Below are 12257 nucleotides of genomic sequence, written 5' to 3' on the forward strand. Positions count from 1 at the left end.
CCTGCAAAGAAATAAGGCAATAAAAAAGTGACACACACACACACACATAGGACCTGATTAGAGGTTGGAAACAGTATAGTAGAGTTTGTTCAATGTGAAAAGGTAAAATAAGAGTCAAAGTCTGGTTTGTATTATTCACACCACTTTATAAATACCATCCATGACTGTACAGGTCTGATTGGATGCACTAATGCAGAGGTCTCTCAATTTACTTGGGGGCCACTGGAGCTAGGGTCTGGGTGAGACTGGCCCGCATCAGGTTTTAAAAAAAAAAAACCCAAAAAACGCATTTATTAAAAACAAAAAAATTAAAAAAAACTTTGCTTTGGTTCCAATTTTCTACAATAAAATCTCTGATAAAACATTCCACTGTTCTCAAATATCTTACTTTTTATTTTACTACACAAAATAAGATGAAAAATAAATAAACAAATCAAGAATAAAGAAAATCAATCAATCAGTAATAAATAAATACATATAGTAATAATAATAATAAAACGGCAAATAATAAAAACCACATATAGTTGGCGGGTAGACAAATTATTTTTTTTTTCAGATTAAAATTAACAAAGCATTATTAGAGCCCTGTAGACATGACAAAACACTGCAGGGTCTTGAGACACATGCTAACTCGCAAACTAGAGAGCTAGCGACCTAAACAGTAGCCTCCAAGTTATTTCCTTTAAACTTAAAAAGCCAAAAACTTACCACTTCCACACGGATAGGGAGGATAACTATTAACAGTTATTTAACCTTTAACATGAACATTAATCAAACGTAATAATTTTTTCTGGGTACATGATACCATACAGCATCCATATCAAACTAACATTAAACTTTCATATCAAGGCGGGGGCCTCAAACTAGTGTCCTGCGGGCCACATTTGGCCCGTGGGCCGCGTGTTTGAGACCCCTGCACTCATGTGTGGCTTCAGATAAGAATCAGCCCCTCCATTTTCTCCATATATACATTACCCTGAGGCCATAGTCTCATTTATGAGCAACAAAACCAGGCTGTCAACAAGCCAGATGATCGCCAGTGGAGCATTTCTAGTGGTTACAGCGTCTCATTAGGTCTGTTGTATACAAAGCTCCTTATAGTACTTGTGCGGTCCAGGGAACAAATTTGTGGGATCTCATGCTTTTCCCTCCCCTGTAGCTTCTGGCTCATGTCATACATATGATGGAGGAATAACCGCTTGCATGAAGGTCAGGTTGAGGTTGAGGTGAAGAGAGGTGAGTGGGAGTAAGAATGGGTGGACGGGGTGGGGCTTTAGGTAGGGTGAAAAGTAGGGAGGAAGGGAGGGTCCGGGTTGGTGATTGCACATACAAAGACATCTTGTTTCGCATGGAACTCCACATCCTACAGTCTGGTCCTCAAACAAAGAACCATACTGTACAGTCCTACTGTACAGTAGGACTCCATTTATATGCCCCCATCATACCCTGTAGGGATGATTAGTGCTCTGCAAGACAACTGCTTGGAGCTTTACACATAGCTTATACACACATATATGCAAGTATAATACACAAGACAGGCTGCACGGAGGTCGAGTGGTTAGCACGCAGGCCTCACAGCTAGGAAACCCGAGTTCAAATCTGACCTCGGCCATCTCTGTGTGGAGTTTGCATGTTCTCCCTGTGCATGCGTGGGTTTTTTTCCGGTTTCCTCCCACATTCTAAGAACATGCTAGGTTAATTGTCCATAGGTATGAATGTGAGTGTGAATGGTTGTTTGTCTATATGTGCCCTGTGATTGGCTGGCGACCAGTTCAGGGTGTACCCCGCCTGTACCTCGCCCAAAGACAGCTGGGATAGGCTCCAGCAACCCCCGCGACCCTCGTATGGATAAGCGGTAGAAAATGAATGGATATTTAAGCATTATTAGAGCCCTCTAGACATGAAATAACACCCCTATATTGACTTTTAAACTCTTATTACCCAAATTTGTAAATAAAATGAAAACCTTTTAGGGGCTGCACGGTGTACAAAAGGGGTTAGCACACAGGCTTCACAAATAGGAGACCCGAGTTCAATTCCACCCTCGGCCATCTCTGTGTGGAGTTTGCATGTTCTCCCCGTGCATGCGTGGGTTTTCTCCGGGTACTCCGGTTTCCTCCCAAAAACATGCTAGGTTAATTGGCGACTCCAAATTGACCATAGGTATGAATGTGAGTGTGAATGGTTGGCTGGAGACCAGTCCAGGGTGTATCCCGCCTCTCGCAGCTGGGATAGACTCCAGCAACCCTTGCGACCCTTGTGAAGATAAGCGGTAGAAAATTCTTTCACATTGTTGACGTTTTACATAGCTGCTATAGTTTTGATTCTCACTACATTTTCAGTCGCCTTGTGTCCGCTGCTAACAAAGCAATCTCGATAAAAAAAAAAAAAAAGAATGATTAATCACAGATGCCAACCTCAATCAAGTCAAAAGTTGTTAAGTTTTAACATCTTGCCTCTGTGAAAAAAACACACACTCACACCCGCGTCATCATTCCAGAGTTTCACCTGCGGCCAACAACAGTTTGATGCCTTCCAGATGTGGCAGATGCTGTACTCTCCCGTTTTAGTAAACCTTTGGAAGTCGCTGACCCTCCCTCTTGGTGTTTACAGTGCCCAGGAGGTCTCTCTGAATGGGGGTAGTGTCTCCAGACCCTTTCAAGCTCCTGCTGAGCTCACCAAAAAGAGGAGCTCCGCATCCTTTCCCTTTTCACACGGTAATGGCTCATCTATCTTCAAGCAGAGTTTGGAATTTAAAAATGCCTTAGAAGCACGGGTGTGGTTGAAAAAGGTGCTCCATCCAGATGGGCTGACATGGTTCATAGTATTAGGTTTCATTGGTCTGCTGCTAGAGCATTAAATCAATAACTCAAATGCCCTTGACTCTTCTTCAGTGACCTTATTGTTGCATCCTAAAGTCACACTCACATTAGCTTTGCAGGTCATGTGGGGCGTGACTCTTTCACAATAAGGATTCTAGATTGATGTCACATGCTTGTCTTCATTTCCTCATTGGTGCTGAGCTGGTTGTAGTTTGTGTTGTTTATGTGACAAAACACTTTCTTCTACTTCAAGGAGTAGCAGGATTGGTACTGTTACTATTACTGTATTATATGACTGTGGCTGGAAATGACATTTATGCAACCCAACATTGGTTGTGCTCACAATCCGAGTTGTAACTCCCAAAAACATGCATGTTAGGTTATTGGCGATTCCAAATTGTCCATAGGTATGAATGAGAGTGTGAATGGTTGTTTGTATATACGTATGTGTACCCTGCCTCTCGCCCAAAGACAGCTGGGATAGGCTCCAGCATACCCCACGATCCTTGTGAGGATAGAAAATAGACAGACGGGTTGTGAATAGTGTTGGCACTGTACTCAATGAACCAGGAAGTATTTCATTCATTAATTTTCTACCGCTTAGCCTCACGAGGGGCGCAGGGGTGCTGGAGCCTATCCCAGCTGTCTGGACCGGTCGCCAGCCAATCACAGGGCACATATAGACAAACCATTCACCAACCAACCATTCACACTCACATTCATATCTATGAACAATTAGCCTAGCATGTTTTTGGAATGTGGGAAGAAACCGGAGTACCCGGAGAAAACCCACGCATGCACGGGGAGAACATGGAAACTCCACACAGAGATGGCCGAGGGTGGAATTGAACTCAGGTCTCCTAGCTGTGAGGCCTGCGTTAACCACTAGACCACCGTGCAGCCTATTTCATTCATTCATTTTCTACCGCTTATCCTCACGAGGGGTGCGGGGGTGCAGGAGCCTATCCCAGCTGTCTTCGGGCGAGAGGCGGGGTACACCCTGGACTGGTCGCCAGCCAATCACAGGTCACATATAGACAAACAACCATTCACACTCACATTCATACCTATGGACAATTAGCCTTGCATGTTTTTGGAATGTGGGAGGAAACCGGAGTACCCGAGAAAACCCACGCATGCATGGAGAGAACATGCAAACTCCACACAGAGATGGCCGAGGGTGGAATTGAACTCGGGTCTCCTAGCTGTGAGGTCTACGCGCTAACCACCCGACTGCCGTGCAGCCCCAACCAGGAAGTAATCATTAGAAAATAATCAGTTTTTAACTAGTTTCTTTGCTATACGTTTGTTAACACCGAACAACAACAACCCAGCTTCCCAGCGCCTGCACACCCATCCGAGTCCGACCCGGGAAATCACTCGGCGAGCTGGAAAAAGACTCCAGACTCTGTGAGAACGTGCCCATCTGCAGCAGCACAGGCTGGAGTTGGCCCAAAGCAAACAAGTTAAAATTAAACCACAGAGCAGACATCCAATGTTTCCATGTTTAACGTCCTCACAAACAGAGGATTTACCCTATCAAAGGGTGGTGAAATTGTCAAGTTTTGTGGTTACTTTCACCGCAATTCCACCGATAATGTGTGTAGCAGCTGCTCAGCTTGAGGCAGAACAGCTGATGATAGTTTGGACAGACATGAACTTGTCCACAGGTGGATGAGAAGCTCCAGTCCCTATGCTGAATGGATGGATGTGTACCTGCTAATTATACCTGCTATACTATTTTTGTGCATTAAAGATGCTAAAACTGTAACTGCACCCTTTCAGCGCATATTACTCCTTATTCTTCGCTAAATGTACTGCAAAAAAAGTCAGTAAGGATAATTCATAATGCTGCCTACAGAGAACATACTAACTCCTTATTTCTAAAATCGCAAATACATCAACTTTCTGATATAGTTCATCTTCAAACAGCTAAAATAATGCATAAGGCTAAAAACTTTTATTAACTTATATTTTATTTTATTTAAAAACAAACAAAAACTTAAACTATATTAGGGAAGCAGGAAGTGAACAAATGTAACAGTTACTGATTGTAAAAGTACCAGATGGAGGGGTAGGATTTAATAAGCTTTGCTTCTTCCTACTCCTTTTTGGACATGTGGAACTGTGAACTGATTATGTGATGCATTCAATTGTAATCTGATGCACGTTCAAATGAAATAAAACCATTACCATTACCATTTCTAAGAACATTTATACACCACAAAGAATTTTGTTTTTGCTGCTGACACACTGTACTCTCTACCAAGAATCGTTATGTGAAAAGCCCCACCCACAAATAACAGTTCCAGTTTAAAAAAAATCCCCTCAGGAGAAATCAAGGAAAAAAAACAGTCAAATTAAATTTTTTCCAGAACATGGCCACTTCAAAATGTGACACAATGTGTCATGAAATCAGCGCCTGACTCACATTTCCTGCAAAATATTGGTTAAAAAGTTCTTTTTTGTTACTATGCATACTTGTCAAAAAGACACAAAAAAACATTAGGCCTGTTTCTCACGACAAAGACACTATTCATGAGTGTATGCCTTTTCCTTTGACATAAAAACGCTTTCTTTTCTTGCTAATCGAAAAACAAAACTGGGATTTCCCGGGTTTCATTTTCTTTGACCTTGTTAATTGAGCCATCCCAGTAGTTTTGCTTTGGCCACAAAGTGAGTGCGTGCGGTCGCTGTGGTTACCGCCCGCATCCATGTGATACCTGTTTACAGAAGCTTGCCTTCAGTCATTCCAGCCTCCATGGGGAGGAGATTATATTGGTGGGATGCTGTGGGAGCTGATGATTGGCTTTGGGCTTTCAGATTTGGCACCATGCTGCCATCTAGTGGTGAGTGTGCAAATGCATTTAGAAAAATACACAGGAAGAACTACTGTCAGGAGAGAAAGTTAATGAGATAATTTAACTATTGTCATCAAATATGAAGAAAAAACCTGATCATCGTGTATTATTATTATGAATATTACTAAATTATTGTTTATTTTATTAGCTAATTATTTATTATATCACTGTGGTATACTTGTAATACATAAAAATAATCCAATAATTTGTAATGTACTACAACAATTTACAATATAATTATTCATTCAATCATTCATTTATTGTACCATAATATAAAATTTTGTCATTTACAATTTTTGCTCTACGAAATGATAATTTGTTTTATATTTATTATATTTACTGTATTCCAAATAAATGCAGGATGGTTGTTAATAAATATGAATTTATAAATAGTTTTTATTTTTTTTATTTTTTATTATTATTTTATTTTTTTAATAGATTTTTAAAATTGTATTTATTTATTTTATTTTAGAATTTATAAATACGAAAAAAATATTTTTAATGCACTACAATAATCTACAAAATCTTGTAGGGTTTGAATTATGTGTTCTATAGTCATAACAAGAACAAATATAATTGATAATACTACTTAATATAATATTTTATTTTGTAAAATAAAATAATAATCGAAAATAATAATCATCCATCCATTTTCTATACCGCTTATCCTCACTAGGATTGCGGGGATATGCTGGAGCCTATCCCAGCTGACTTTGAGCGAGAGGCGGGGTACACCCTGGACTGGTCACCAGCCAATCACAGGGCACATATAGACAAACAACCATAATAATAATAATAATCACATTGACGCTTATTTTGTCTTGAATTAAACATGTGGTGGCGCCAGAGAGCATTATACTAATACCAAACTGTCCCTGCAGTATGAAGGCCAAAGAAAAGCAAGTACTGTAAGTGAAGCGCCAACATATGAAAACAATCACACGTTTGCAGCCGTCATGAGCAGATGTCATTGCATTGTTTGAAAAGTTGGGGGAGGAGGAAGGGGCGCAGAGACCATCTCTTCTCTCTTGGAAACACTCCGGCCCCCCACATGTGGTTGGGGAGTGTGAGCACAGGCCAACTGGAAAACATTGACCATTTATGACTCCCCCGAACGAATGACATCATCCATCATACAGCGCTCACCCCACCTAAACCCAATTTTCTCACTCACACCTAATCAAACACAGAGGCAAGAGTCTTTGTATTTTCTACTAATAACACTCATTTCCAGTATCATACAGACCTCCTAATTATTCACATATGGTTACCATGTCATGCATTGTCATTACTTAATAGTTCTCTATGTTGTACGCTGAATATGAGTTCAATGCAGTTAAATTACCCCACAGTCACTCACAGCACATGGGTGCTTCTCTACACAATCTACCATCTCATCCCTGATGTCTATATGCTATTGGTATGCTATTATTACAGTAATAATGATGCCAAGCAGTGAGATTTTAATTACTATAACTGCATGGCTGTAGTTGTGTTTACTATCACGGTTCATGTCTTCATTGTTACTATTGCTACTGGTAAGTTGGACTGTTTCACTTCACTGATATCATCTCCATTGTGACCCTTAGCCATCATTGACGTTTAACTGATGCAGTTCTGTTTGTCACTGTTGTTGTTATGGGAATTCTTGTTGCTGCTGTTTATGTATGTATCTCTCTCTACTGCCCCCCCCCCCCAGTTTCTCTTCTTCTTTTCTGTGTTTCTTCTTGCTCCGATCTGGTCGCTCCAAATGTGCATAACAAAAACATCAAGTAACGGCATGTAAGGGCATTTAGATCAACAATACTTTCTGCCCCAATGGCTGGACGGGACAAAAAAAAAAAATTACCCCACAGTCGTCGGATGCAAGGTCTCCAAAAGAAAATAACCACCGATCTCTAGTGAGCGAATTCAAGAAACAATACGAGCGGTTGATGTTTGCCAAATACAAGGATGAAGAGTCTTGAACCAGTCATGATGTGCTATACATATCACTATATTGACACTTACTATGGTACACATTATGTCATTGGATGGTCATATCACCTCGTACTTCGGTACGGGACAAAAAAATTAAATTAAATTAAATTAATAACTTTAATTATATTAGGAAAGCAGGAAGTGAACAAATGTAACAGTTACTGATTGTAAAAGTACCAGATGGAGGGGTAGGATTTAATAAGCTTTGCTTCTTCCTACTCCTTTTGGACATGTGGAACTGTGAACTGATTATGTGATGCATTCAATTGTAATCTGATGCATTTTCAAATGAAATAAAACCATTATCATTACCTAGTATATGCATTGTGAAAAAACAGCTACGGTAACTACTGTGGCTGTAGGCAACCTCTTGACGGTCATCATCTAGCAGCTCTTGCTGTACTGTTGTTTATAATGGATTTATCGATATTGATGCGGGTTGAGCGGGTTTTCTCATGAAAAAATTCATTCATTCATTCATTTTCTACCACTTTTTCCTCACGAGGGTCGCAGGGGTGCTGGAGCCTATCCCAGCTGTTTTCAGGCGAGAGGCGGGGTACACCCTGGACTGGGTAAAACTGTTGATTTTGTTAATACATGGGTTGTTTATATTGTTTATTTTTCTATACTGTGTATTTTGTACTGCTTAACTGATTCTGTACTCTTGCTGCTGTGAAATGCAAATTCCCCCACTGAGGGACGAATAAAGGAATATCTTATCTTATCTTTAGAGTCACCAATTAACCTAGCAAGTTTTTGGAATGGGGGAGGAAACCGGAGTACAGAAATGCCCATTTCGAGATTCGAACCCTATTCTAATTGTGTGGCCAACGTGTCAAAACACATTCCAAGGATTATGGGATTTATTTCGAAATCAGGGAATGTTATAGGTCAAATATTTTCCACATCTTACTAGTCAAAGTAGCCAAAACCATCGTCTTCCCAAAGATAATGGTCTGGTATGTAAGAAAGAAGTCTCCTTACTGTAAATATTCTAATTACAGCTGCAGTATTTATCAAAATGTTAATTAGAAATTAGAGGCAAATGTGTTATACGTATAACTAGTGAAATTTTTCATGGGCTGCACGGCGGATGAGTGGTTAGCGCGCAGACCTCACAGCTAGGAGACCAGAGTTCAATCCCACCCTCGGCCATCTCTGTGTGGAGTTTGCATGTTCTCCCCGTGCATGCGTGGGTTTTCTCCGGGTACTCCGGTTTCCTCCCACATTCCAAAAACATGCTAGGTTAATTGGCGACTCCAAATTGTCCATAGGTATGAATGTGAGTGTGAATGGTTGTTTGTCTATATGTGCCCTGTGATTGGCTGGCGACCATTTCAGGGTGTACCCCGCCTCTCGCCCCGAAGACAGCTGGGATAGGCTCCAGCACCCCCGCGACCCTCGTGAGGATAAGCGGTGGAAAATGAATGAATATTTAATGAAATAACACCCCATATTGACTTTTAAACTCTTATTACCCAAATTTGTAAACAAAAGGAAACCTTTTAGGGTCTGCACGGTGTCGAGTGGTTAGCACACAGGCTTTGCAAATAGGAGACCCAAGTTCAATTCCACTCTGTGTGGAGTTTGCACACAGTTCTCTTATGTTCTCCCCGTGCATGCATGGGTTTTCTCCGGGTACTCCGGTTTCCTCCCACATTCCAAAAACATGCTAGGTTAATTGGCGACTCCAAATTGTCCATAGGTATGAATGTGAGTGTGAATGGTTGTTTGTCTATATGTGCCCTGTGATTGGCTGGCCACCAGTCCAGGGTGTACCCCATCTCTCGCCCAAAGACAGCTGGGATAGGCTCCAGCATACCTGTGACCCTCGTGAGGATAAGCGGTCGAGAATGAATGAATGAATGTTATAGTGAGACTTGTGACATTTTTTCCATTAGTCTTTGCCAAAATTCATTCTTTACCTCCTGACACTCGGCAGGACAGGAGTGAATCATCCGTCCCACAACCCAAAAAAAGAACAATTTAAAATAAAACAATGCACCGACATAGTAATGAACACTTTGGGCCATGAAGACTACTAATACCGAGTCTCATTTCCACGTCAATAGAGCTCTTGCATGAGAAAAGGAGGCCAGGAAAAAGGAGCAAATGCGAATGGGAAGAGGTGGGGTTGGATTAAAACACATTCAAGTGGGGCCAACTATCTACAATGGCGCCACAGGAAGTCTTTTTGTGACTAAGCAAAGGTGAACTCGTTCCAATCAGTCAGGAAGCGAGATATGTTACAGATGAGAGGACGACGACGTGGCCGCACGATGATGGGGTGCAATGAGAAGAGCAGGAGGTCATTAGATAAGAAGAAGTCACATCAGGAAGTCCAAGAACACACTTCCTGTCTTTTACTGTGTGGCTACATTATTATGTACTGAATAAATGCCGTATTTCCTGTAGGTTATCTGTAGCGAGTCAACCACAGCTAAAAAAAAAAAGTCCTTGAACACATCTCCAAATTAGCCAATCAAGAGTTGTATTAAATCAACTCAGGTATGTTCAATTCAAAACTTCAAACCTCAAAGTGTTATACCAGGGGTCTCAAACTCAATTTACCTGGGGGCCACTGGAGCTAGGGTCTGGGCGAGGCTGGGCCGCATCAGGTTTTCCAAACAAAAAAACAAAAAAAACGCATTTATTAAAAACAGAAAAATGAATAAACTTTGCTTTGGTTCCGATTTTCTACAATAAAAGCTCTGATAAAACATTCCACTGTTCTCAAATACCTTAATTTTTATTTTTCTACACAAAATAAGATGAAAAATAAATAAACAAATACAAATCAATCAATCAGTAATAAATAAATAAATAAATCTAATAATAATAAAACGGCAAATAATAAAAACTTAAGAAACCACATATAGTTGGTAGGTAGACTAAAGATTAAAATGAACAAAGCATTATTAGAGCCCTGTAGACATGACAAAACACGACTATAGTCACATTTATACTCTTTTTTTATTTACAACATATTGCGCAACTGCAGGGTCTTGTGACACATGCTAACTTGCAAACTAGAGAGCTAGCGACCTAAACGGTAGCCTTCAAGTTATTTCCTTTAAACTTAAATAGCCAAAAACTTACCACTTCCACACAGATAAGGAGGATAACTATTAACAGTTATTTAACCTTTAACATGAACATTAATCAAACGTAATAATTTTTTCTGGGTACATGATACCATACAGCATCCATATCAAACTAACATTAAACTTTCATATCAAGGCGGGGGCCTCAAACTAGTGTCCTGCGGGCCGCGTGTTTGAGACCCCTGTGTTATACTAATATGTCCCAATTCGGCCATACTGTTTTCCCCGCTTTGACGCTGCTTTTTAAAAACACATATGGGACAACTTTTAGTAGTCTTTCCCATAGGAAATCAGATGTAACATATAGAAAGAGACCATGCATTCCTCTCCACAGCCTCTCCCTTCTTTAATGATCTGCAACCATGGAGTGCTTTGGTATGAGGATTAAATAAATATGAGAGAAAAACCGAAAGTGGAACAGCAGGTTCGGGCCTGCAAAGAATCGGAGGAAATGCACTGATTGAAAGTGAAACTAAATATGGTGATGTTATCGTGAAACTATTTGAGCATATTACAGTAGTCCTTGTTTATTTGGATGTACTTCCTCGGCTCTGAAATTGTCAAAACAACTGAGGACTGGCAGACAATTACTAATGATAAAGACTGCAATTTAAAAAAACATGTTTTAATTTTTTTTTGTATGTCACACTTTAATGTTTCAGATCATCAAACAAATTTAAATATGAGTGAATGACAACACAAGACATCATCCACAAATGTGATGAACCTTCCCAGGAATGGCCGGCCAACCAGAATTACCCCCAAGAGGGCAGCAACGCATTGACCGAGGTCACAAAAGACCCCGCAACAACATCCAAAGAACTGCAGGCCTCACTTGCCTCATTTAAGGTCAGTTTTCATGACTCCACCATAAGCAAGACACTGGTTAAAAACAGTTCCAAGTCAAAATACAGCGCTGAACAAAAATAACATTAAGGCTTTTGCCAGAAAACATCTTGATGAAGAACTTTGTCTGATGAGGTTTCAGAAAAAAGAACATCATACAAACAGTAAAATATGGTGGTGGTAGTGTGATGGTCTGGAACTGTTTTGCTGTTTCAGGACCTGGAAGACGTGCGGTGTTAAATGGAAGCATGAATTCTGCTGGAGAATCCTGCAGGAGAAGGTCCAGACATCTGTTGGTGACCTCAACTTGGGTTTTGCAGCAGGACAATGATCCAAAACACACCAGCAAGTCCACAAAATGAAGACTTTGGAGTGGCCTTGTCATGCTAAGAGTTCACTGGGCGATTGGCGCATAGTGGCTCGCTGTGGCACCGAATTAATGTTCGCTTGGCATGTTCCCATGTTGCCGTTATTCGGCACCACAGCGAGCCACTACGCGCCAATCACATAATCTTCAGCGCAAACTAGCACCAACTGGCGCCGGCCCAGTGGACGCCTAGCATCACTGGAGCAACTTGGCTCGCGCCATTACATTCCAGTGGATTCGAATAGGCGGATTGTTTGGTTCCACTTGGTGGACACTT

At 40.8% G+C, this 12257-nt stretch overlaps 1 long non-coding RNA gene across 3 annotated transcripts in view; it reads left to right on the forward strand.

The window, feature by feature from the left end:
- Positions 1-12010, forward strand: part of LOC131103281 (uncharacterized) — a 34101-nt gene extending 22091 nt beyond the window's left edge. For 2 of the 3 annotated variants that reach the window (XR_009119586.1, XR_009119587.1), the window contains 3 exons: positions 2614-2717; positions 11430-11616; positions 11830-12010. This is a non-coding gene — a long non-coding RNA (uncharacterized LOC131103281). The remainder of the gene's footprint in view (positions 1-2613; positions 2718-11429; positions 11617-11829) is intronic. The other variant, XR_009119588.1, reaches the window with a different exon arrangement.
- The last annotated feature ends 247 nt before the right edge of the window (positions 12011-12257 follow it).

The sequence above is a fragment of the Doryrhamphus excisus genome, chromosome 15, assembly GCF_030265055.1.
Source record: "Doryrhamphus excisus isolate RoL2022-K1 chromosome 15, RoL_Dexc_1.0, whole genome shotgun sequence".
Taxonomy (NCBI): Eukaryota; Metazoa; Chordata; class Actinopteri; order Syngnathiformes; family Syngnathidae; genus Doryrhamphus; species Doryrhamphus excisus.